The sequence below is a fragment of the Rattus norvegicus genome, chromosome 16 (genome assembly GCF_021556685.1).
Source record: "Rattus norvegicus strain SHRSP/BbbUtx chromosome 16, alternate assembly SHRSP_T2T, whole genome shotgun sequence".
Lineage (NCBI taxonomy): Eukaryota > Metazoa > Chordata > Mammalia > Rodentia > Muridae > Rattus > Rattus norvegicus.
In genome coordinates, this window is record NC_141549.1 from 69,791,634 (window position 1) to 69,817,938 (window position 26,305).

Below are 26,305 nucleotides of genomic sequence, written 5' to 3' on the forward strand. Positions count from 1 at the left end.
ATATGTATTCCAACTGCCAACTTCTTATTAATATATTCAAGAAATATTTATGGAGTATCTTTTATGCTCTAGGTTCTCTTCTAAGCACTGGTGATTTAGAATTAAACAGAATGGTTAAAATGCATGATCTTATAGAGGCATCCACTTTAGGGTTTGTAATGGCATAGAAACAATAAATATGCATGCCAACCATGTGCTGACTTGGCATATTATAGACAGGAAACCCAAACTTACTTCATGAATCACACAGACACATACATGTGTGCGGGAAATATATTCAATCACAGGGCTTGGAAGACCCTCGAAGACATGTGGCATAAATTATTCTGCTACTTTCATTAAAAGGAAATTTGGGACAGAGATGGTGATCATAAATTGCATAAAGTCAAATTGAAGTGGAGAACTTAGCTATTACTGTTAGGTCAAATCAATATTTAATTTCAATTTAAAGGATAGTTTATTTCTAAGTAACAGTCAAAACCTGAGCGAAAACCTCTCCAATTACCTAGCTATTTAAATTATGTAAAGTGCCTTACTAGGTGGACCAACAGTGTTTCATTTTAGCCTTAATGCTGGTAACCATTTGCTTACCATAACTCCTCATTCATGTTCATAAAGATCTCATACTTGTCGTTTTACTGTTTGACTATATGTAGGCTTTCAATTATGAATTCTATGGCTACTTAGCTTTCCTTTTCGTGTGGGAAAGTGACAGACACCTAAAAGATTCTCAGATTTGGGATTCAGTGACTCCTATTGAAGCTGCATGGGTATGGAGGTAGGCCTTCTCATCAGAGAAGATTCTGAAAAAATACCACACCATTCACTCTATTCTCTCAGCAGCAGAACCTGCTGTGAACTATGGCTCACTGGTTTTAGTAAACAGTAGGTTCCCATCAACCGCTTTTCTTCTACCTACTCTTCCTGTCTTTGGTCCCCAAAAGGAGCATGCATCCTGACTGGCCTACTTCGCCTTATCATCAGTAGCCTTTACTCCCAATTCCTAGCAGCCACTTCTTTGTTTTGAGTCAGGTTTGTCAACTGGGATACTTTCTTTCTTGGCATTTTATTCTTTCCCTGGTCAGGAGTCAAAGTAAATTTAGATTAAGGCCCATCCTCTGCAGTACTGACCTTTTAGTAATATTATGATCTCTGCAATCAATTCCTTTTGTTTGACGCATCTGGGTGCTCAACATAATAGCTAATTCTTGTCTTGCAGTATAAAATGTGTATGTTCAGATGGGCTGCCATTAAAAAACAGAGGTCATAAGGGGTTGGGGATTTAGCTCAATGGTAGAGCACTTGCCTAGCAAGCGCAAGGCCCTGGGTTCGGTCCCCAGCTCCGGGAAAAAAAAAAAAAGAGGTCAAGTTTCAGGGTTCTTATGCTAATATCTTATAGACAAAAAAACCACTTTTCTATAACAATTTCTTTCTTCTTAATGCTTTTAGAATTAACTTACTTCATTGGTAATAGCGATGATAAGCAGTTGTAATTTTTTTTAATTTTCATATCTAATGTGAAGAAGCAGAGGAAGAACATATATCCAAGCATACAAACACACACACACACACACACACACACACACACACATATGTATGTATGTATGTATGTATGTATGATACATATTAGTCACAGTGATGTTGAAAGACCAGTCTGTATCCACTATAATTGTTTTAAATAAATATATTTGAAATTTCACTGTTAACATACCCCCTTACTAAGAAGTTATTTCCCAAAATTTCTTTCTAATTTGTTTTAACATCTTGCAAATTCTTTGAAAATTAAGTAATTGGCAGGTGGTAAGATGGCTCAACTCAGAAAGTCACCTGCTGCAAAGCTTAATGAGTTGAGTTTGGTCTCTGGAATCCATAGAGTGGGTGGATGCACACTGTGTGGGGATCCAGCCAATTCCATACAAGCTGTGCTCTGACGTCCAGAAGCACTGTGGAATGCATGCATGCATGTGTCCAGGCTAAGCACTAAATATTAAAAAGAACAAAATGAAACTTAAAACCTAAACCATTGGAAATGTAAAGAGTTGATATTAACTGATTATTTCTCACTTCACCCTTTTTTATACAGATATGACATTTGGCAATTTTTTGTCATATTAATTTGGGTTGTTTTATCACCCAATTTCACTAGATATTTGAGACTGTTGTCAAGTATTATATGAAAAGGGTATGAGAGGCAGCAGGTGAAAAGGAAAATAAGTTAGAACCATTTGTCTCAGGTTATGAACACAGTCTTCTTCTATAATGGGATAGAAGTCTAACGTCCAATTTGTTTCCAATCCCACAATAAAAACAGGCCTTTTATAATTATATGTCTTAGAAATATTAAGCAAAAGTACACCAAGAGAACAACAGTTAGAAATACTTAAAATAGAAATTTCTCTCAGAGACCTCAGAAGATAATGTATGCTGTAGAAATAAACAAACAAACAACCAAGAACCCTCCCACTTAGCCCATTGAATGTGGATAAAATAATAGACCCACTAGATATTTCTTTTGAAGACCTGTGGTTTAGGACAAGGATGTAACTTCATGAGCACCTCCACAGGGCCTAAGAACAAAGGTTCTTGAACATCAATGGGCACTAAAACTTACGAGCATCTCTCTAATGTATAGATTTCCAGGCCTTCCTCCCCTGTGAGTCCTTATTCACCTGACCTGGAATGGAGTCCTAGAAGGTACATTGGTACATTTACACACACTTTAGGTGCTCTGACTAAGGGTGGGTTTAAGGGTATTTAAATGACAGTTACATTTTTTTGATACACAACAAGTGATTATTCTGTGATGGGGTCACTGCTAAAACCTATACATACACATATACATATGTATGTATGTATGTATGTATGTATGTATGTATGTATGTATGTATGATACATATTAGTCACAGTGATGTTGAAAGACCAGTCTGTATCCACTATAATTGTTTTAAATAAATATATTTGAAATTTCACTGTTAACATACCCCCTTACTAAGAAGTTATTTCCCAAAATTTCCATAGTTGACACTGACATACTATCTTTGGCATATACATTGCCTAGAGAGGAATGTGCCAACGGGATATAGTTTTGATAGTATCTAACTAGTACGGCAGTTTTTGTTGCTTGACAAACTTTTCCTAATGAGACCACACACACACACACACACACACACACACACACACACACACACACACCCCTATTTCTCCTAGAATGGGATTCCATAACAGATAAAAGTAATAGCTGCACCAAAGTTCATGTTGGTGAACCAAGGAATTGTTTTTTAGGACCCAAAGGAGTATGGGTAAAGGATAACTATCAGCCAGAAGCACAGATATCTTAAAACCTGCTGTAGTACTCATCATCTTGAGAATGCTCCCACCTGGGAGCTCTCTGCACAGCTTCTCAGGCAGCCCAATGCTCTGAATATTGCTTGGGCTGCTTAGACTCTCCTTCCCAAGTCGTTGTTTACTCCTTTGTGTACTGCTAGGGAAGAATTGTAAGAATCTCCCAGGTCTAAGTGTAATTGTGGCTTCACAGAATGAATTGGGTAGCACTCCATCTGTTTTTTATTTTTTGGAATAGTTTGGAGAGTATTGGTGTGAGGTCTTTTATGAAAGTCTGTTAGAATTCTGCACTAAACCCATCTGGTCCTGGGCCTTTTTTTTTGGCTGGGAGACTTTTAATGACTGCTTCTATTTCTTTAGGGGTTATGGGACTGTTTAGATGGTTTATCTGATCCTGATTTAACTTTGACACCTGGTATTTGTGTAGAAAATTGTCCGTATCTTCGAGATTTTCCACTTTTGTTGAGTATCGGTTTTTGTAGTAGGATGTGATGAGTTTTTTAATTTCCTCAGTTTCTGTTGTTATCTCTCCCTTTTCATTTCTGATTTTGTTAATTTGGATACTGCACTCTGGTTAGTTTGGCTAAGAGTTTATTTATCTTACTGATTTTCTCAAAGAACCAGCTCTTGATTTTGTTGATTCTTTGTATATTTATTTCTGTTTCTTTGTATATTTATTTCAGGGTTGATTTCAGCCCTGAGTTCGATTATTTCCTACCTTCTGCTCCTCTTGGGTGTATTTGCTGTTTTTTAGTCTACAGCATTCAGGTGTGCTGTGAAGCTGCTAGTGTATGCTCTCTCCAGTTTCTTTTTGGAGGCACTCAGAGCTATGTGTTTTCCTCTTAGCACTGCTTTCATTGTGTCCCATAAGTTTGGATATATTGTGCCTTCATTTTCATTAAATTCTAAAACGTCTTTATTTCTTTCTTGACTGAGTTATCATTAAGTAGATTGTTGTTCAGCTTCCATGCATATATGTATGTGGGCTTTCTGTTGTTTTTATTGTTATTGAAGACGAGCCTTAGTCCATGGTGATCTGATAGGATGCATGAGATTATTTCAATCTTCTTGTATCTGTTGAGGCCTCTTTTGTGACTGGTTATATGGTCAATTTTAGAGTAGGTTCTATGAGGTGTTGAGAAGAAGGCATATTTTTTTTGTTTTAGGATATACCCAAAAGATGTTCCAACATATAACAAGGATACACGTTCCACTATGTTCATAGCAGCCTTATTTATATTAACCAGAAACTGGAAAGAACCCAGATGTCCTTGACCAGAGGAATGGATACAGAAAATGTTGTACACAATGGAGTACTACTCAACTATTAAAAACAATGACTTCATGAAATTCTTAGGCAAATAGATGGAACTAGAAAATATCATCCTGAATGAGGTAACCCAATCACAAAAGAACACATATTGTATGCACTCACTGATAAGTGAATATTAGCACAAAAGCTTTGAATATCTAAGATACAATTCAGAGACCACATGAAGCTAAAGAAGAAGGGAGATTAAAGTGTGAATGCTTCAAGTACTTCTTAGAATGGGGAACAAAAATACTTATAGGAGGGAATATGGCAACAACGTTTGGAACAGAGACTGAAGGAAAGGCCATCCAGAGACTGCCTCAAGTGGGGTTCCATCCCATATACAGCCAACAAACCCAGACAATATTGTGGATGCCAGGAAGTTCATGCTGACAGAAGCCTGATATAGTTGTATCCTGAGAGGCTCTGCCAGAGCCTGACAAAGACAGAGGCAGATGCTGGCAACCAAACATTGAACTGAGAATGGGGTCGCCAATGGAGGAGTTAGAGAAAGAGCTGAAGGGGTTTGCAACCCCATAAGAAGAACAACAATATCAACCAAACAGCCCTCAGAGCTTTCAGGTACTAAACCACCATCCCCAGAGTACCTATGGCTGCAGTCACATATGTCGGGCATCAGTGGGAAGAGAGTCCCTTGGTCCTGTCAGGCTGAATACCCCAGTGTAGGGGAATGTCAGGACAGGGAGGTAGGAGGGAGTGGGTTGGGGAGCACCCTCATAGAAGCAGTGGGAGATAGCCAGTTTCTAGAGGGAAAAACAGGAAAGGGAATAACATTTGAAATATAAGAAAAAAAAGAGAGAGAGAAACCTAAACAACAAAATCAGTGCAGTAATATGTTATATATTATAATATATATTATAGTTTGTGTATGTTACATATGTTTATATTTAATGCTAAACTCTGGTAACAGAGAGTAAATGTTCTTACCAAACCATAATAAATAAATAAATAAATGCATTTATTTTAAAATCATTTTTAAAATAAACTCTCCAACACAACCAAATGAATAAAGGTATAGCTATGGTGTGAATTTTTCTCCTACAAAACTCATGCTGAAATTCAACAGCTGTGTGACAATATTAAGAGTGGCCCTTGGGGGATGGTTTCATGCCCTGTGTATTCATTCCTGTGCTGAGTAATGTACCCAGAGTTCTGGTTGCAGTCTGCACATAGGCATTGTTAAGCATCCCCTATCTCAATGTTTTGCAAAAATTGTTTTCTGTCACTTCTGATTGCTTAATAAAGTGCTTACCAGCCAATAGCTCAGCAAAAAACAAAAACAAACAAACAAACAAGCAAAAAAGACAAAAACAAAAAAGAATTTTCCAGCTGTTTAATTTTCCCAGAGGTGACCATTTATTTACCTCTAAAAGCTCATGACCCCCGCCATTACTTCACAATTAAAAATAATTGTCTAAAAGTAAGATGTATCTACCTGGTGGGTTTTGAGAATGTTGATAAATAGTGTTTCCAGAAAAGCCCCTGAAGGACTTGGTGAGCCCCCATGGTGGACGAGAGAGCCTTTCTATTTGTGCATTTGATCACAACCAACATTTTTCTCCACATTTATTTGCAACCATTGTCCATAGCTTTCTCAACCATTCAACCAAAGCTTTTTCTCAACCAAGAGAGAACCTCAGTCATCCTGAGACTCAGATGAGTGAAATCCTCTTTTGCTGAAGTTCTTTATAAAGAACTTGTGCTCTTTCTGGGTCCTGAATAGCCAGCGTTGCCTTAAAACATTCAAAGTGTGGTCTCCTGACCAGATTGACTAACCTCAGGGCCACTCAATATATGAGACTTCCTGCTTACCAGTACCAGGAGTGAAATAGACCTTATGGCGGAGGAAGATCAACCAGGGATTCTATCAATGGCTGAGAATGGCTGACTGCTATTGATTACCATAAGACTTGGCAGTGTGAAATCCACATAACAGAAGAAATAGACTGCCGAAAAGTAATTCCTAGCTACAGGTCTCAGTCTCGCTATGTGAATATCTATGCATTAACTCTCAGTTTAATGAGTATTTCTGTTTCATTTTTGTAGGCCTGGGTATCAAGCCCAGGGCCTTGCCCAGCCTAGACATATGCTGTCCCTCTAGTCTCATCCTGCTCTTAACTGAACATTTCTATTTTATTCCGCTCAAGGTTTTCTCATTTTTAATTCTTCTACCTATTCATTATTATAGCTTACAACAAAGGTGGGAGTGCAGTCAAACCAGTACTTAAAATGCATTCTAACACCATTTTATAAATTGCACCTATTGTTTTTTAAGCAAGGTTGTACTTTATAACCATAGCAATGGCTGGTCTAGAACTTACTACATTGTATAGGCAGGCTCTGAATTTGTGGAAATTGTTTTCCCTCAACCTCCCCATAGTTCTGGGATTTCAGAACAATTTCAAAACTATTTATTGGAACCTCTCCAGTCTCAGCTCTTTGTAGGTTGACACACTTTGGGTTTTTGTATTTTTCAAAATTTGCCCCTCCCCATGAGACCTTTGAGTGTTTTTGTGATTTCAACTCAAATCTAAAGATCTCATGTCAAATGATTCTATGTCTTATCTTTATGGCATGCTAAATCTCTTGTTAATTCTCACACATCTTTTCTTTACATATCGTATTCCTATGAACACTTCACTCCTTATTGATCCAAATCTACTCTCTACGACTACCAAATCCTGTGTGAACTCTAGTCCAGTGTAATCTCTGCAATCTCCCTTTAGGGCATTGTGTCATTAGGAAATGTCTTTTGTATCAATAAAAATCTATCCCATGAAGTGATGAGTCAGATTTCTTCAAATGTAGGGCCGTATCTTCACTTTGAATGAAAGATGTTATCCACAGTAGAGATTATATACATTTAAAATTGATTTTCTGTTTGGTTCAAGTCTCAGTGTCTTTTTGGTTCCAACTGTCTTACATTTTGTATTATTTTCTTTGTTTTGGTTTCATGAGCTTGGGTGATACTCTGTAGCCCAGGCCAGCCTCAAACTCATGATATGGAATTAACACCCTGAATACCACGGTTAAAGATATACCTGTCTTTCAATGTCTATTTAAAAAAAAATATCGGCAAAACAGGTTAATGCAATCTTGTCGTCTATTGTATGTGGGATGCAGGAAGGTCCGACATTCAGGATCTGAAAGCATGGATCATACTTCAAGGTCAAACAGCAAATTAGTAAGACCATGTCTCAAAATAAAAGCAAACCACAGAGCTAGGAATGCAGCTAAGTAGAGGGACATTTTAACGACGTCACTTTATTCTCTGGAACTACCGATAATCAAGAAATTAAAAAATAAGAGAATTAAAGAAAGACAGAAAGAAAGACAGAAGGAAAGAAAGAAAGAAAGGCAGGCAGGCAGGCAGAAAGAAAGAAAGAAAGAAAGAAAGAGAGAGAGAGAGAGAGAGAGAGAAAGGGAGAGAGAAAGAAAGAAAGAAAGAGAGAAGAAAGTTCATTTTGTACTTTAAAGCTGGTTATCTTGTTCTAAAACTACCTTGACTGGAAAGGTAGAATACATGAAATGGGAAAAGAGATCGGGGTTCTTTCCTGGTAGCAGTCCAAATGCATATGTTCTGTCAAGTGCCAGAATCAGCTGGTTCGTCAACATGGGAATCACAACTGGAGGAGGGAGGATGATTATAGGAAAGGTGGGAAGAACATGCACGAGACAGACATGGGAGGCTGCCAGTGAATACCATGCCAGCAGCAGGTGTATTGTCTCCCTGTCTTTTAAAGGCAACACAAAGCATGGCCAATTCCAGGTATAAACAATGACCACAAATGCTTACGTGGCAAGTTTATGATCCACAGTATCCATGTTTGAGTAAGGCCATTTCCTTCAGGCTTGGACAGTCTCTCAAGGATATATGGGGAAGGAGAGGAACTTGGCAGGGTATAATGCACATCTTAATTCAAACCAAAGACAGATGTTGGCAGGCTCATTCATGATTAATCACAAGCAAGAAGTCAGTCAAAATTAATTCCGGAAATACTCCCCACAGTCAAGGGAGGCAGAATGACCTCTGTAAGTTTGATCTTTTTTTTTTTTTTTTTTATTAACTTGAGTATTTCTTATATACATTTCGAGTGTTATTCCCTTTCCCGGTTTCCGGGCAAACATCCCCCTCCCCCCTCCCCTTCCTTATGGGTGTTCCCCTCCCAACCCTCCCCACATTGCCGCCCTCCCCCCATAGACTAGTTCACTGGGGGTTCAGTCTTAGCAGGACCCAGGGCTTCCCCTTCCACTGGTGCTCTTACTAGGATATTCATTGCTACCTATGGGGTCAGAGTCCAGGGTCAGTCCATGTATAGTCTCTAGGTAGTGGCTTAGTCCCTGGAAGCTCTGGTTGCTTGGCATTGTTGTACTTTTGGGGTCTCGAGCCCCTTCAAGCTCTTCCAGTTCTTTCTCTGATTCCTTCAACAGGGGACCTATTCTCAGTTCAGTGGTTTGCTGCTGGCATTCGCCTCTGTATTTGCTGTATTCTGGCTGTGTCTCTCAGGAGCGATCTACATCCGGCTCCTGTCGGTCTGCACTTCTTTGCTTCATCCATCTTGTCTAATTGGGTGGCTGTATATGTATGGGCCACATGTGGGGCAGGCTCTGAATGGGTGTTCCTTCAGTCTCTGTTTTAATCTTTGCCTCTCCCTTCCCTGCCAAGGGTATTCTTTTTCCTCATTTAAAGAAGGAGTGAAGCATTCACATTTTGATCATCCGTCTTGAGTTTTGTTTGTTCTAGGGATCTAGGGTAATTCAAGCATTTGGGCTAATAGCCACTTATCAATGAGTGCATACCATGTATGTCTTTCTGTGATTGGGTTAGCTCACTCAGGATGATATTTTCCAGTTCCAACCATTTGCCTACGAATTTCATAAACTCGTTGTTTTTGATAGCTGAGTAATATTCCATTGTGTAGATGTACCATATTTTCTGTATCCATTCCTCTGTTGAAGGGCATCTGGGTTCTTTCCAGCTTCTGGCTATTATAAATAAGGCTGCGATGAACATAGTGGAGCACGTGTCTCTTTTATATGTTGAGGCATCTTTTGGGTATATGCCCAAGAGAGGTATAGCTGGATCCTCAGGCAGTTCAATGTCCAATTTTCTGAGGAACCTCCAGACTGATTTCCAGAATGGTTTTACCAGTCTGCAATCCCACCAACAATGGAGGAGTGTTCCTCTTTCTCCACATCCTCGCCAGCATCTGCTGTCACCTGAGTTTTTGATCTTAGCCATTCTCACTGGTGTGAGGTGAAATCTCAGGGTTGTTTTGATTTGCATTTCCCTTATGACTAAAGATGTTGAACATTTCTTTAGGTGTTTCTCAGCCATTCGGCATTCCTCAGCTGTGAATTCTTTGTTTAGCTCTGAACCCCATTTTTTAATAGGGTTATTTGTTTCCCTGCGGTCTAACTTCTTGAGTTCTTTGTATATTTTGGATATAAGGCCTCTATCTGTTGTAGGATTGGTAAAGATCTTTTCCCAATCTGTTGGTTGCCGTTTTGTCCTAACCACAGTGTCCTTTGCCTTACAGAAGCTTTGCAGTTTTATGAGATCCCATTTGTCGATTCTTGATCTTAGAGCATAAGCCATTGGTGTTTTTTTCAGGAAATTTTTTCCAGTGCCCAAGTGTTCCAGATGCTTCTCTAGTTTTTCTTCCATTAGTTTGAGTGTGTCTGGTTTGATGTGGAGGTCCTTGATCCACTTGGACTTAAGCTTTGTACAGGGTGATAAGCATGGATCGATCTGCATTCTTCTACATGTTGCCCTCCAGTTGAACCAGCACCATTTGCTGAAAATGCTATCTTTTTTCCATTGGATGGTTTTGGCTCCTTTGTCAAAAATCAAGTGACCATAGGTGTGTGGGTTCATTTCTGGGTCTTCAATTCTATTCCATTGGTCTATCTGTCTGTCTCTGTACCAATACCATGCAGTTTTTATCACTATTGCTCTGTAATACTGCTTGAGTTAAGGGATAGTGATTCCCCCTGAAGTCCTTTTATTGTTGAGGATAGCTTTAGCTATCCTGGGTTTTTTGTTATTCCAGATGAATTTGCAAATTGTTCTGTCTAACTCTTTGAAGAATTGGATTGGTATTTTGATGGGGATTGCATTGAATCTGTAGATTGCTTTTGGTAAAATGGCCATTTTTACTATATTAATCCTGCCAATCCATGAGCATGGGAGATCTTTCCATCTTCTGAGGTCTTCTTCAATTTTTTTCCTCAGTGTCTTGAAGTTCTTATTGTACAGATCTTTTACTTGCTTGGTTAAAGTCACACCGAGGTACTTTATATTATTTGGGTCTATTATGAAGGGTGTCGTTTCCCTAATTTCTTTTTCAGCTTGTTTCTCTTTTGTATAGAGGAAGGCAACTGATTTATTTGAGTTAATTTTATACCCAGCCACTTTGCTGAAGTTGTTTATCAGCTTTAGTAGTTCTCTGGTGGAACTTTTGGGATCACTTAAATATACTATCATGTCATCTGCAAATAGTGATATTTTGACCTCTTCTTTTCCGATCTGTATCCCCTTGATCTCCTTTTGTTGTCTGATTGCTCTGGCTAGAACTTCAAGAACTATATTGAATAAGTAGGGAGAGAGTGGGCAGCCTTGTCTAGTCCCTGATTTTAGTGGGATTGCTTCAAGTTTCTCTCCATTTAGTTTAATGTTAGCAACTGGTTTGCTGTATATGGCTTTTACTATGTTTAGGTATGGGCCTTGAATTCCTATTCTTTCCGGGACTTTTATCATGAAGGGGTGTTGAATTTTGTCGAATGCTTTCTCAGCATCTAATGAAATGATCATGTGGTTTTGTTCTTTCAGTTTGTTTATATAATGGATCACGTTGATGGTTTTCCGTATATTAAACCATCCTTGCATGCCTGGGATGAAGCCTACTTGATCATGGTGGATGATTGTTTTGATGTGCTCTTGAATTCGGTTTGCCAGAATTTTATTGAGTATTTTTGCGTCGATATTCATAAGGGAAATTGGTCTGAAGTTCTCTTTCTTTGTTGTGTCTTTGTGTGGTTTAGGTATAAGAGTAATTGTGACTTCGTAGAAGGAATTCGGTAGGGCTCCATCTGTTTCAATTTTGTGGAATAGTTTGGATAATATTGGTATGAGGTCTTCTATGAAGGTTTGATAGAATTCTGCACTAAACCCGTCTGGACTTGGGCTCTTTTTGGTTGGGAGACCTTTAATGACTGCTTCTATTTCCTTAGGAGTTATGGGGTTGTTTAACTGGTTTATCTGTTCCTGATTTAACTTCGATACCTGGTATCTGTCTAGGAAATTGTCCATTTCCTGAAGATTTTCAAGTTTTGTTGAATATAGGTTTTTATAGTAAGATCTGATGATTTTTTGAATTTCCTCTGAATCTGTAGTTATGTCTCCCTTTTCATTTCTGATTTTGTTAATTTGGACGCACTCTCTGTGTCCTCTCGTTAGTCTGGCTAAGGGTTTATCTATCTTGTTGATTTTCTCAAAGAACCAACTTTTGGTTCTGTTGATTCTTTCTATGGTCCTTTTTGTTTCTACTTGGTTGATTTCAGCTCTGAGTTTGATTATTTCCTGCCTTCTACTCCTCCTGGGTGTATTTGCTTCTTTTTGTTCTAGAGCTTTTAGGTGTGCTGTCAAGCTGCTGACATATGCTCTTTCCTGTTTCTTTCTGCAGGCACTCAGCGCTATGAGTTTTCCTCTTAGCACAGCTTTCATTGTGTCCCATAAGTTTGGGTATGTTGTATCTTCATTTTCATTAAATTCTAAAAAGTTTTTAATTTCTTTCTTTATTTCTTCCTTGACCAGGTTATCATTGAGTAGAGCATTGTTCAATTTCCACGTATATGTGGGCATTCTTCCCTTATTGTTATTGAAGACCAGTTTTAGGCCGTGGTGGTCCGATAGCACGCCTGGGATTATTTCTATCTTTCTGTACCTGTTGAGGCCCGTTTTTTGACCAATTATATGGTCAATTTTGGAGAAAGTACCATGAGGAGCTGAGAAGAAGGTATATCCTTTTGCTTTAGGATCAATGTTCTATAAATATCCGTTAAGTCCATTTGGCTCATGACTTGTCTTAGTCTGTCGACATCACTGTTTAATTTCTGTTTCCATGATCTGTCCATTGATGAGAGTGGTGTGTTGAAATCTCCCACTATTATTGTGTGAGGTGCAATGTGTGTTTTGAGCTTTAGTAAGGTTTTTTTTACGTATGTAGGTGCCCTTGTATTTGGGGCATAGATATTTAGGATTGAGAGTTCATCTTGGTGGATTTTTCCTTTGATGAATATGAAGTGTCCTTCCTTATCTTTTTTGAAGACTTTTAGTTGGAAATTGATTTTATTTGATATTAGAATGGCTACTCCAGCTTGCTTCTTCTGACCATTTGCTTGGAAAGTTGTTTTCCAGCCTTTCACTCTGAGGTAGTGTCTGTCTTTGTCTCTGAGGTGTGTTTCCTGTAGGCAGCAGAATGCAGGGTCCTCGTTGCGTATCCAGTTTGTTAATCTATGTCTTTTTATTGGGGAGTTGAGGCCATTGATATTGAGAGATATTAAGGAATAGTGATTATTGCTTCCCTTTATATTCATATTTGGATGTGAGGTTATGTTTGTGTGCTTTCATTCTCTTTGTTTTGTTGCCAAGACGATTAGTTTCTTGCTTTTTCTAGGGTATAGCTTGCCTCCTTATGTTGGGCTTTACCATTTATTATCCTTTGTAGTGCTGGATTTTTGGAAAGATATTGTGTAAATTTGGTTTTGTCATGGAATATCTTGGTTTCTCCATCAATGTTAATTGAGAGTTTTGCTGGATACAGTAACCTGGGCTGGCATTTGTGTTCTCTTAGGGTCTGTATGACATCAGTCCAGGATCTTCTGGCCTTCATAGTTTCTGGCGAGAAGTCTGGTGTGATTCTGATAGGTCTCCCTTTATATGTTACTTGACATTTTTCCCTTACTGCTTTTAGTATTCTTTCTTTATTTTGTGCGTTTGGTGTTTTGACAATTATGTGACGGGAGGTGTTTCCTTTCTGGTCCAATCTATTTGGAGTTCTGTAGGCTTCTTGTATGTCTATGGGTATCTCTTTTTTTAGATTAGGGAAGTTTTCTTCTATGATTTTGTTGAAGATATTTACTGGTCCTTTGAGCTGGGAGTCTTCACTCTCTTCTATACCTATTATCCTTAGGTTTGATCTTCTCATTGAGTCCTGGATTTCCTGTATGTTTTGGACCAGTAGCTTTTTCCGCTTTACATTATCTTTGACAGTTGAGTCAATGATTTCTATGGAATCTTCTGCTCCTGAGATTCTCTCTTCCATCTCTTGTATTCTGTTGGTGAAGCTTGTATCTACAGCTCCTTGTCTCTTCTTTTGGTTTTCTATATCCAGGGTTGTTTCCATGTGTTCTTTCTTGATTGCTTCTATTTCCTTTTTTAATTCCTTCAACTGTTTGATTGTGTTTTCCTGGAATTCTTTCAGGGATTTTTGTGTCTCCTCTCTATGGGCTTCTACTTGTTTATTTATGTTTTCCTGGAATTCTTTCAGGGATTTTTGTGTCTCCTCTCTATGGGCTTCTACTTGTTTATTTATGTTTTCCTGGAATTCTTTCAGGGATTTTTGTGTCTCCTCTCTATGGGCTTCTACTTGTTTATTTATGTTTTCCTGGAATTCTTTCAGGGATTTTTGCGATTCTTTTAGGCATTTTTGCGATTCCTCTCTGTAGGCTTCTACTTGTTCTCTAAGGGAGTTCTTCATGTCTTTCTTGAAGTCCTCCAGCATCATGATCAAATATGATTTTGAAAATAGATCTTGCTTTTCTGGTGTGTTTGGATATTCCATGTTTGTTTTGATGGGAGAATTGGGCTCCGATGGTCTTGGTTTCTGTTGCTTGGGTTCCTGCGCTTGCCTCTCGCCATCAGATTATCTCTAGTGTTACTTTGTTCTGCTATTTCTGACAGTGACTAGACTGTCCTATAAGCCTGTGTGTCAGGAGTGCTGTAGACCTGTTTTCCTCTCTTTCAGTCAGTTATGGGGACAGAGTGTTCTGCTTTCGGGCGTGTAGTTTTTCCTCTCTACAGGTCTTCAGCTGTTCCTGTGGGCCTGTGTCTTGAGTTCACCAGGCAGCTTTCTTGCAGCAGAAAATTTGGTCTTACCTGTGGTCCCGAGGCTCAGGTTCGCTCGTGGGGTGCTGCCCATGGGCTCTCTGCAGCGGCAGCAACCAGGAAGACCTGTGCTGCCCCTTCCGGGAGCTTCAGTGCACCAGGGTTCCAGATGGTCTTTGGCTTTTTCCTCTGGCGTCCGAGATGTGTGTGCAGGGAGCAGTCTCTTCTGGTTTCCCTGGCTTGTCTGCCTCTCTGAAGGTTTAGCTCTCCCTCCCACGGGATTTGGGTGCAGAGAACTGTTTATCTGGTCTGTTTCTTTCAGGTTCCGGAGGTGTCTCAGGCAGGGGTCCTGCCGCTCCTGGGCCCTCCCCCACGGGAGCCCAGGGGCCTTATACAGTTTCCTCTTGGGCCAGGGATGTGGGCAGGGGTGAGCAGTGTTGGTGGTCTCTTCCGCTCTGCAGCCTCAGGAGTGCCCACCTGACCAGGCGGTTGGGTCTCTCTCTCACTGGGTCTGGGAGCAGAGAGCTGCTGCGGGCCGGGATCCGCGGGTGTCTGTAAGTTTGTTCTTAATGTGGGTCCAAATTGGTCACTCCAAGGAAGAAGGAGCTGCCCACGGACTACCAAGTTCGGTTGCCATATGGAGTAAATAAACTCATTGAATTAAGCACAGCCTTCAACGACTGAGCTTGGAAACAAATGTTCAAAGTGACATAGGGCATGGTTTCAGCCTTTTTTTTCCTGTTAGCTCTGCGATAGCAAATTAAATATATTTAGTTCATGTTATTTATAAGCTGTCATTCAAGCTACTAGGGTTGTGAATAAACGATGTCTTTATGAAACCAGTATATCCACTATCAAAAGTCCAAGTACCTTGCTCCTATGCCCCCAAGTCCATTCTCTCCTCAGTGCCTAGATGAACACTTTAGTAATACTTTTTAAGTTTTAAATAGTGAATCATCTGACAAATATACACCTGAAAGACCCTACATCTTTTAGTAGAGAGTTTTCAATAGAAGACCTACTCTCGTTTCCTAGTGCAAATGGTGCTCCTTTAGGTGGGTAACAATGAGCATTTCAACCTTGGTGACTAATAGAAAATATTTCTCTTTCTGTGGAAGCCCCAATTACACTAAAACTGCTGTTCTCATTGGCCAATATAGGACAACAAGAAATTCAAATGGCTTAATACATCTAGACTTATTTTTCTGTGAAGTAATTTGTCTTCGACACAATGCTTTTGCTGACATCTTCTCCTTTAATTAGGGGAAATCCAGTATGAAGTATGCATTACTGTTTTCTTTGTCTAACTGGAGAAAGAAAAGTGCTCAAAAAAATCTGCATGGCTTGCTTCTTGTTTTCCAAGTTTTGTTTGTAGCTACATGAGTGATTTTGACCTTCCTGAACTAATAACGGGTTAGTCAGAGTTCACTGAGACATGAGTAGCAAGCAGAACTTTTGTTCAAAAAACTTAAAAGAAAAAATCACTTTGAGCTTTGGTTTGCTTTTAAATTCCTTAGGTTGACTGACTTTAAATAAATAAAGCAGGAATGGTTCCATTTTGGCGGATAGCTTTTAAAATGTCAAGAAAATGCACACATTTTGTCAGTAATTGTATCACACACAGACACAGACATAGACACATGCACACACAAACAAACACACACACAAACATACACAAACACACACACACAAACACACAAATCAGATGAAAATTGAAAGACATCTTTAATGTCTTCTGTATAGGAAAAATAATAGCTGATTGAAGGAGTCTCTGTTGATAACATAGTTGCTATCTTGAAAGCAGAAAAATATTGGTGTGTTGAGCTCACAAATAGAACATTCGGGAAGTACTAGCCATCCAACATTCAGAAATCATCCACCTTCCACAAGTGGTGTCCTAAACTCATTTCTACACTCATGTAACCTAATTAAGCCGTCAGCAGCAGTCTCCTGAGGCCAGTGACTAACAATATTCTGGCCCTCAGTTTGGCTTTATTCACATTAAAAAGGATCCTTCAGTCCTTCAGAAGTCACAGTTTCATTAAAGCAAGCAAATCCAGGGAAAACCAATCGAGTTAAGAATTTACATCCTTCCTTTTATAAATGATCCTCCTGGCTCTCTCTTTTTTTAATCTTCCTTAGAGTTGGTTGGTTTTTTAATCTTCTTAAAACTGTCACTTTTCTTCCTTTCTTCCATTTTTGCCCAAGTACAGTCACCTTGATATATTGCTAGCAGCCAAGAGCCCATTGCTGAAGACGTGTGTTCTAAATATTTTCATCGGATTTCATGTGGCTCCGTATCATGTAGGGACATTTTTCAGAGGTGCTGTGTACTGACTTGGGGATTCAAAAGTACCCCTTGTGGCACAAAATCCTCTCTGTTAAACCTAAAATAGTAATGTTCATTTCAATCATGTAGTTTATAGCTATAGAAATGTCCTATGGGTTAGACTTCTATCACTAGTGACAACTCTCCATCCTTGCTTGCTGGAGGTTTAAACCTTCTTGATGTGTTTTTCCTCAGTGAGCAACTGGTCTAACTCACCTGCTTTTGCTATACAACTTTGCTTGATGAAATGTAATAGCTGGTGTTTGTTTAGATGTAATCTTCTCAATCAAGTTATTCCAGGGGTGCACCTGGGTTGGGACGGTAACTGCTTCTCTGGAGAGCAAGACAACAGTTGAGTAAATCGGTAGAGAGACCAGGCAAAGACAGGATGGGGAGAGGTGGTTCCTTATGGATATTGTGAGCATTGTGATAGGGAAGGCGACAGATAAATTCTTTGACACAGCACTTCATTCCCAAATTGGCTTAAGTTGGTAGATTGCCCAAATAGGTTCTCAGAAAAGAAAAACAGAGCTCAAATTAAATATACTTGAAAATGAAAGAGTGGTATAGTTGTCAACAATTACCACAGGAAGCAAATGCTGTATAAATTATATATTTGTGTGTGTGTATTACTTCCTTAATGACTCTAGTTCATTGTCAGGTTAAATATATTCTAGTGAGGATCCCATGGAACTAAACCATTTTAATGGCAATAATTCTTCTCATCATACTAGTGAACTATAACTCTAAACTCCTTTTTATCTTGTGCTTTTATATTTTAAACATTGTTTTATGAGACTCTTTGGTCTTTAATATATGAATTATTTTATGACCACACTTAATAAAATAACTGGGTGCCTTTCTAGAGAATGTGGCTTGAGGCTGATAAATTGATGCCTTTTGTACAATATAAATGAAGGGTCACATGTGGGTCAGGTAACGCATAAAACAGGGCACACAAAAAGTTTATGCTGTTAGAATATGCCTTGGGGCTGCCTCTCTATCATGCTGGTATTTCTTCTTGACTGTTTATTCTCAGAGATGGCTTAGGTCTATGAATAGCATCTACTGGTCAAATGTAACTTATTTATTGAAACTCCCATGTAGTTGGTTTCATGACATGTGTACTGTTTTCTCATCAAAACCACAGTCTCGTCATGAGAACCTTCATAAATCATACTCTAAGAACAGCTCCTAACTGCCGACCGTTTTCTTTTCAAATACCTGTTGTTAATCTTCCTGTCAGTACTGACAGTCCTGTGCCTGCAGCTCAAATTCCACATCTTGGAAGTAGCTAAAAACCGCAAGCTGACTGAAAGATACTACCTATTCAAGGTAGAGACCTTTTCTTCTCACATGTGGGGAAAGCAGTAGCAGGCTCAGATCAAGAGTTTTCCATAAAGAATGTATTCTGTTTCCATTAGCACTAGTAATTAATAAAGTCCTCCATTGGTAGCCTTATCAAACAGATCTACCATTTGTTTAGGGTAAGGTACTTAATTTATGAATGTTAAGTAAACAAGACAAATATCATTTAATGTAGATGGAAGTTAGACCCAATGTGCAAATGGTTGTTACTTTGCAGTGGTACCAGGAATAAGGATTATTAAGTTTGGTCCTATTGCTGTGCTGTGAAACTAACCTTCCCTCAGTTTGTCTTTTCTGATTTGGAGGGCAGTAAGGCCTTAGTTTGCTGTTTAATGGGGTAGTCAGCCTTAGAGTATAAAGCAGAAACTCTCCCCAGAGGTTCTGCCCTGGCCACAGTTTGAAATGAGGTTCACTGCCAGAAGTAGGCTGCCAGGTGCCTCCTGTTGTAGTACAGATGCTCAGTGTTTCCTGAAGCCTCTTGTCAAGTGTGGGACTGAATTCTCTGTGGCATCTGTGTCTTGCTTCTTCATGCCTGGGCTCAGAGTAATTCTAAAAGTTGTTATTTCTGTTTTTTTACTCATCTTGTAAGTCAACACACAGAAAGAAAGAGATACAGGAGTCCTTTCGTTGAGCCATAGAGGACAAGGCATGTAGGCTTATCGTGTGTAGAGTTGATATTCAAGTTTAAGGTCAAGCCTGAGCCTTTGAAAATAGGAGCTGTTAGCATCAGAAGGGAGCCTGTGGAATCATCACTTCATTTTACAAGTGAACTAAATCCTTAAAAACATGAATTTGATTTTGACATCGTCAGTCAGCTTTAGAGAACGCTGGCTATTCTTAAACCTTTTCTCAAACCCATTGTCTTTCTCCTGTTTCCCACACATTCACTGCAAGTTCACCTCAGCCTTTGATACTTCCCAGGACTCCTCCAGGTCATGTGTCTCTTCCTGTCATGTGCTCACTTTGACAGCTCTCCCTAGAGTGGGGTTGTCCTTAAGGGTCCCCCCCTTCAGCCTTCCCATTAGAGTACCTGTCCCTTCTTACTTCCTATGCACCTATATTAATCTGTCTGACATCTCCATGAGTCTCACCAGGTCTGGTTCCTATTTTCATCTTTATTTTTTGATACATTATATTTTTAACCATTTATGAAATTCTACGTGGTCTTTGAAATTCCCTGGATTTTGATTACCATATCAATTACCTTTACAATCAGATCTTTTTTACTTTCCTCCTATCCTTTCCTTCTAATCTTTCATTCTCAGACTGACTTCAGACTGCAATCCTTCTGCCTCCATTTCAGGAGTGTTAAGATTGCATGCCTGCCTCACCAGATCCCACCTTTCTGTTATTTTTTAATGATGAATATGTTTTTATTATTTTGTTGTTAGTAACATTCTCTTCTTTCTTCCTTCCTTCCTTTATTCCTTCCTTCATTCCTTTCTTTCTTTCCTTTCTTTTTCTTTTCTTCCTTCCTACCTTTTTCCTTTCTTTTCTTTCTTCCTTCCTTTCTTCCTTCTGTTCTTTCTTTTTTGTTACTCTATCCTTCAGAGACTCCACAGGAAGACCAACAGAGTCAACTAACCTTGACTCTTGGGGGAGTCCAGAGTCTGAACCACAAACCAAAGAGCAAGCATGGATTGGACTTAGTCACCCTGCACATGTTGTAGATGTGCAGATTGCTTTTCATGCTGGTCCCTCAACAACTGGAGCAGGGGCTGTCCCTGAATCTATTGTGTGCCTGCCTACCTGTGGATCCCATGCCCCTAAGTGAGACACATTGTCTGGTCTGCAGTGACTTTATGTACTTGGGGGGATGGTTGTAGAGATCATACCCAGAGGGGTTCCTCATTCTCAAAGAAGAAGGGGAGGGAGAAATGGGGATAGGATCTACATGAGGGGGCACTGGGAGGAGGAGGACTGATATTGCTGTGTAAGGTTAATAAAGAATAAATTTACAATGTTTCTTCAAATAATCAGATATTATCTTTAAAAAATATGTCATCTGTAAATAACTACTGAAGGAGGTAAATGAGTGAAAGCTCATGGTTTACACTTTGCTCTGACTTACTCATTTGGTTCTGCTCAAAGTATACATATATATTGATGTGTATTCTCCAAGCATCACTTTCCTCAGAAACCATCTTTGTCTTTATTTGGAAACTTTATGTTACCAAATCACTTTTTAACTTAGCATTTGCAAAACTATAGTAGTTACCTTTTACCATTCATCTAAACAAGGATTCCCAGGAAGTCAGGACTACAGGGATAAATTACAATCCAATGACTTGTCTGTTACATGAATCTTAGGAGCAGAAGCAAAGAATAGAGGAGAGTGAATGCCAAGCATGAGGCCAGGGTAGAGGAATCTACAAGAGCAGGACATAATCTGTCCATTGCTGTCTTATGAGAGGATGGGTTGCTGAAGCAGACAGGTAAGAGAATGTTTTGCTGAGGTAAAAATTTGAGAGGATGCATGCATGCTGTCTGGAAAGGGTAGAAGTATAACATAGTATGACAGACAGTGAACTATGCTCTTGGATTGGTTCACCTTGCAATATTTTGGTGTTCTTCATGGACCTTTGCTTGCCATACATGACCTGGTAGAGAGTAATGCACCAGAGACTCCTCATGGTATCCGACTACTTCTTACCACTTTTCCAGACTCGTGCCAATTCAGTGGAGTCTTGAGGCTTCTTCTGGATTGAGCCATTGCTACTGATCCATGTTTGGTGTTTGTGAATTAGACCGGACTACCACTATTGGTTCACGCTTGATGTTTTGAACTGTACTGCTGATAGCCTGACAACAAGATTGGGATTGTCCAAAGAACTACTTCTGAACAGGTCCCCTTGTCCTATTAACCATTTTCTGCTACCTCTGGTTGGTGGGCTAGAAGATAGGTTGAAGCATTTAAGAACCCGGTTAAAGTAGATTTTGAAAAATCGAAGCCTACAGACCATGGAATGTCTCCAGTAATTAACCTTACATTGAAAGTTTAAGACCCATGAATCCTAGCCACTTTCTAGATTTATATGAGCAAGTTAGCACCTATCCCAGGAGTGTCCTGTCAGAGAAGAGGTATCATATGTTTAATGGGAGAAGCTATGGATTCTCAGTGAAAATTGTGTCCCCCAGGGACTCTCTACTTAGACATGGTTGGAGTCAGGGGTGAGGTGACAAGCACACAAGCAGTTCACATCAATGCAATCCTCTATGCCCCTATTCACTTTATTTTCTAGAGCCAGATGTGTTTTTATTTGTCCATGTTTCCTTTATTGCAAAATTAAATAGATTTGCCTTATTTTCTTCATGGCATAGTGACCTAATACCTCTATGGTTCTAGTACAACTGTATTTTCATTTACAATATTTTATTACCAATTACATGTGTGTATAGAGTAAGTATATTGTGGTCATCCTTCCCCCTTGATCTTTATCATCTGTCTTTCATTCTGGCTTATTCTCTACTTCCAAACTAAGTTTTCTCCTGTTCCTACATCTTTGTGGTAGCATGCATGCGTGTGTGTGTGAATGTGTGTACGTGTGTACGTGTAGCTTGCAATATATATATATATATATATATATACATACATATATATATATATATATATATATATATATATATATCTTTTTCCTTTAGGACTTACTACTTTATAGCCAGTTACCATGAGAAGTGTAATCAGTTGTGAGTCTCTGCCAAGGCAGAACTTTTACAAAGAAATCAGAGATTTTCTGGTAGAGGTGATACATTTGCTATGACTATGTTCTTCCATTCTTCCAAATCCCTAAATTTATATTGGCTCCAATATATATAAATCCATAATGACAACAATAGATGAGATGGTTGCAACACATTTGCAAGAATACACCAAATAGGTTGATTTGGAACCAAACCAAACCGAAGACTTCTGCAATTTTAAACTTGGTATGGGTCTGACACACAATAGTCTTTATTTCCAGTAAGGAGGCAGACTATTCAGTGGCATGCAGGTAAGCATCAGGAAAGAGAAAAATAGACACAAGGCACCATTTTCTGTATGACTTGGAAAGGGGATGATAATACAGTGCTCTCTGCCTTTCATTTCCACCTAACCTTTAGAGATATTTTATTCTTCATTAATGCATGAACATGTTTGAGGAAACGAAATTTATTTTTTTAATGTTTAGCGGGGAGATGTTTGAGAGGTGAAATACCTGTGGCTATTTCTGTTTCTATTGAGAAAATCTTAATGTGGACACTGTCTTCAATAGCTGGTCCTGGGATCCATAAAATATTTATCTGAGAGAATCTTAATGTGTTCTGTTGATCACCAATTTGAGCATGGAGTGAAGAATGTCTGTAAATAAAATTGTAGGTTATCAAAAAAAGCAACACATAATGTTCGTTCATTTATTTGGGGGGAAATGAGCTATTTCCAAGCAGCTGTGAATGATTACAACCAACAGGAGAGAAAGAGATTACTTACCTGCTCTGCACACTTAATAAATATCTGTGGAATTAAGGATGCAGTGAACTATATTGGTGTTTATAAATTTCCCCTTTTGTTAAGTCAGGAAAATCTCATTTTGTGTCAAAGAATTTCTCCAAGGGACTGTATGTATTTTTGATCAAATTAGATCAACAGATCGATGGCTGTAACAGGAGGTTTATTTACTGAAATCAATATACAGTAATTATTATATTCACATCATGCTTGGGAGTTGGCTGGAGTGTATTGACAAGTTAACCTCGTTCTCTGATTAAGTGGCAGCCTTAAGAAGGAACGAGCACGCAGTTTCAGTCATCAGCTGTTCAAGCCACACTTCCATTATGAGAGCTGATTCATGGGTAGGTAAGGAGGGAATGGAGGGAGCAAATGTAAGAATGGGATACAGGGTAGCTTGCTGGTTACAAGTAGCAGCAGTGAGAGCCTTTCTGTGCACCCTACTGCGGAGCCTCCAAAGGTACTGCATTAAAGATCTAAGGCAGTGGTTCTCAACCTATGGCTTGCAACCTCGTTGGGTGGAGTATGAACAACCCTTTAACAGGGACCAATTAAGATTCTCCTGAATATCAGATATTTATACTTTGATTTATAGCACTATCAAATTTACAGTTATGAAGTAGTGACCAAAACAATTGTATTGTAGGAGGGGGGTCACCACATGACATCATATGAGAAACTGTGTTAAAGTGTGAAAGCATTAGGGAAGCTGGAAACTACTGGCCTATGGTCAGTCTCTTTGTGGAATCGGACAATATAAACAGTGACTCCTTGCGGTACTCACTTAGTTAACTGCAGCCTCTGCTTGGAGTGGTATGGTGGGAAGTGTGGATTGATCTCTCTCTCTCTCTCTCTCTCTCTCTCTCTCTCTCTCTCTCTGTGTGTGTGTGTGTGTGTGTGTGTGTGTGTGTGTCTGTCTCTCTCTAATATATATATATATACACACACATATATATATATACAGACATATATACATATATATACATACATATATATGTAACTTTTTGTTTTGATTCAGTCTTCTCAGATTTACACACCTCAGGAACCTATTATTTCCCCTGTTCTCTTACAACGTGCACTCTCTCTTCCTCATAAGCATGTTGCTTAAATGTAGCCAAGCCACCAGAAGGCTTTATTCCTCAAAGCATCCCTTTCATATACTCATTTGTCAGGCTCTCATGCAGATGGTGTCTTCTCCTTCTAACCTATAATGTGATTGCACCAGAAACAGGAACATGGTGGTTCTTTGAGGCTCGAGGATGATAATAGTATCCCTTCAGTGTCTCCTCCCTTCTCTCAGGCTGGGAAAGTCCACTAGAGATATAAGCTGACAGTAAAAGGAACGTTCAGACCCCACTCACCATTTCACTACATTTTTTTAATATGGAGTATTGGCATATGTGTTAATATATTGTTCTTGTTGTTGTTTGTTTGTTTTTGCTTTGTTTTTTGTTCTAATCTAGCAGTTCATTTGCATCAGCTCCCTGTGATCTTCCAGTGCAGCAGGTTAGAGGGAAACGGCCATTTATGAACCCACTGAAAGAGGACAGTGAAGCCTAATCCGAAGAGAGTTCTTTTATTCCCTAAACATTCTGTTCCTCATTTTATTTTTGAATTGTGTTCTTTCCACATATCCTGAGTGAGCACTAGTCTCTTGAGGCCAAATGAAACTTTGGAAGGCTAATACCTTGGGCTCTCCAGAACAACTTGATGCTGCCCACCGAATCATGGCTTGTTTATATGTGCAGCACAAGTCCATTCTATCACAATGCCAAGCCACTCACACCAGGTATGATGTGTCAGCTGCTTCAACTGTATGGTAAGAGGACAAGGCTTTTAGCTGAGGGCTCAGCTTATCCAAGGACAAAGAGCGGAGGGGATGCAGACATTGTGAGTTCCATAGACCGGAAAGCGAGGGTTGCAATAATTCTCACTACTGGAAAGCTCTTCTGTTATGAAACTCAAGAGTTTTTCGTCTGTGGATTAGAACTTTTAATCTAAAAAGTCTTCTAGGGAGAGGAACAGTCACAGTTCCTCTTCTGTATTATTAAGTGAATAGCTTGAAGAATTGACCTTTGCCGCATTCGTCCCTAAAGCAGGTGAGCCTGCTGGCAGAGGAAGGTGCTTGAAAATAAATTGCATTCACATACTATTGCAACGTGTTTACCTGTGCCATGCAGTCTAATTACTTACGCATTGTTTTTACTGTTTGTCATCTGTCTCTTCCCCAGCAATAAGATGAACCAGGCGTTCTTGTCTCATATTTTGGAAGCTGATAGATCATGAATGTTTAGAACAATTCTTGGTATATCATAGCTGTTTAGTCAATATTTATTAAATGGTTATATGAGTGAAAGTCTCTGTTCTTTATTCTTTTTTTTCTCAGTCTGTGTGAATAAAATAATACCATTGGGAAATGGTTCTTGACCTTTGCAATAGGCTAAAAGACAGTTTTAAACTGGTAGGGGAGTTATGAGTGGCACTGTTGTATATAATTAGCAAATGTGTTTTTTTATACAAAAATTAACAAAAATCTCAAAAGTATCTAGTCAAAACGTTTAAAAGAATTCTTGATGAAGTAATAGAAAGGCAATCATCTAAAATAACAATGCTAGCCAAAAGGCCAGGATTTTTGATCACAGTTTTTATTTATTTATTCACTTACTTGATTAATTTGATTATTTAATTAATGTATTGATTTATTTCTTTGTCCAGCTCTTCACCTGAGAAACATACCTACCAGCTTTGATTCAACTGAAATAGCTCCTCTGATGTTAACCAAGCCAAAAGACATGTTGGAATTCAGATGAGAGAATTCAGTGATTGCAGCAACAGAGCCTTAAGGGAGTTTGAGAGATCATCTGGCCTAGTAACTTCAGGCAAGTAAAGTCCTGAATCATTCAGTTCTGTTGGGTAGCTTCCATTGTCAGTTTGATTCCTCTTGAGTGGATTGATGTTTCAGGATGGAGAGGAAGCGTTCCAGCTGGCATTGTAGAAATATCCTATCTCTGTTCCCTCAGGACATTAGACATCCAAAGACCCAGATTCAGAAAACAGTTTCTGAGCCTCTGGTTGTCTACATCTCACTGGTGACTCCTTTTCAGCAAATATTTGTTTCTTCAACTTTGATTTTAGGAATAATCCATCAAGAATTTATGAGCACATAATATTTTTTACTGCCAAAATCTGGGCACTTCCCATATACAACTAAATCTTTTACACACACACACACACACACACACACACACACACACACACACCCACCAGGGGGTTTGAGGGAGAGACAAAGAGAGATCGAGACAGAGGGACTATATCTGATCCTTTTTCCAATTATGTGAG

General features: G+C 39.1%; 2 protein-coding genes across 3 annotated transcripts in view; both read left to right on the plus strand.

Annotated features, from left to right (window-relative positions):
* Positions 1 to 26,305, plus strand: part of Erich1 (glutamate-rich 1) — a gene marked incomplete at its 5' end in the record, with an annotated part of 52,793,804 nt that overhangs the window by 38,921,074 nt on the left and 13,846,425 nt on the right.
* Positions 1 to 26,305, plus strand: part of LOC148000601 (uncharacterized) — a 251,643-nt gene that overhangs the window by 212,230 nt on the left and 13,108 nt on the right. For 2 of the 3 annotated variants that reach the window (XR_015640011.1, XM_087589442.1), the window contains 2 exons: positions 24,430 to 24,755; positions 25,682 to 25,845. The gene's annotated coding sequence lies outside the window, so the exon portion shown is untranslated. The remainder of the gene's footprint in view (positions 1 to 24,429; positions 24,756 to 25,681; positions 25,846 to 26,305) is intronic. The other variant, XR_015640024.1, reaches the window with a different exon arrangement.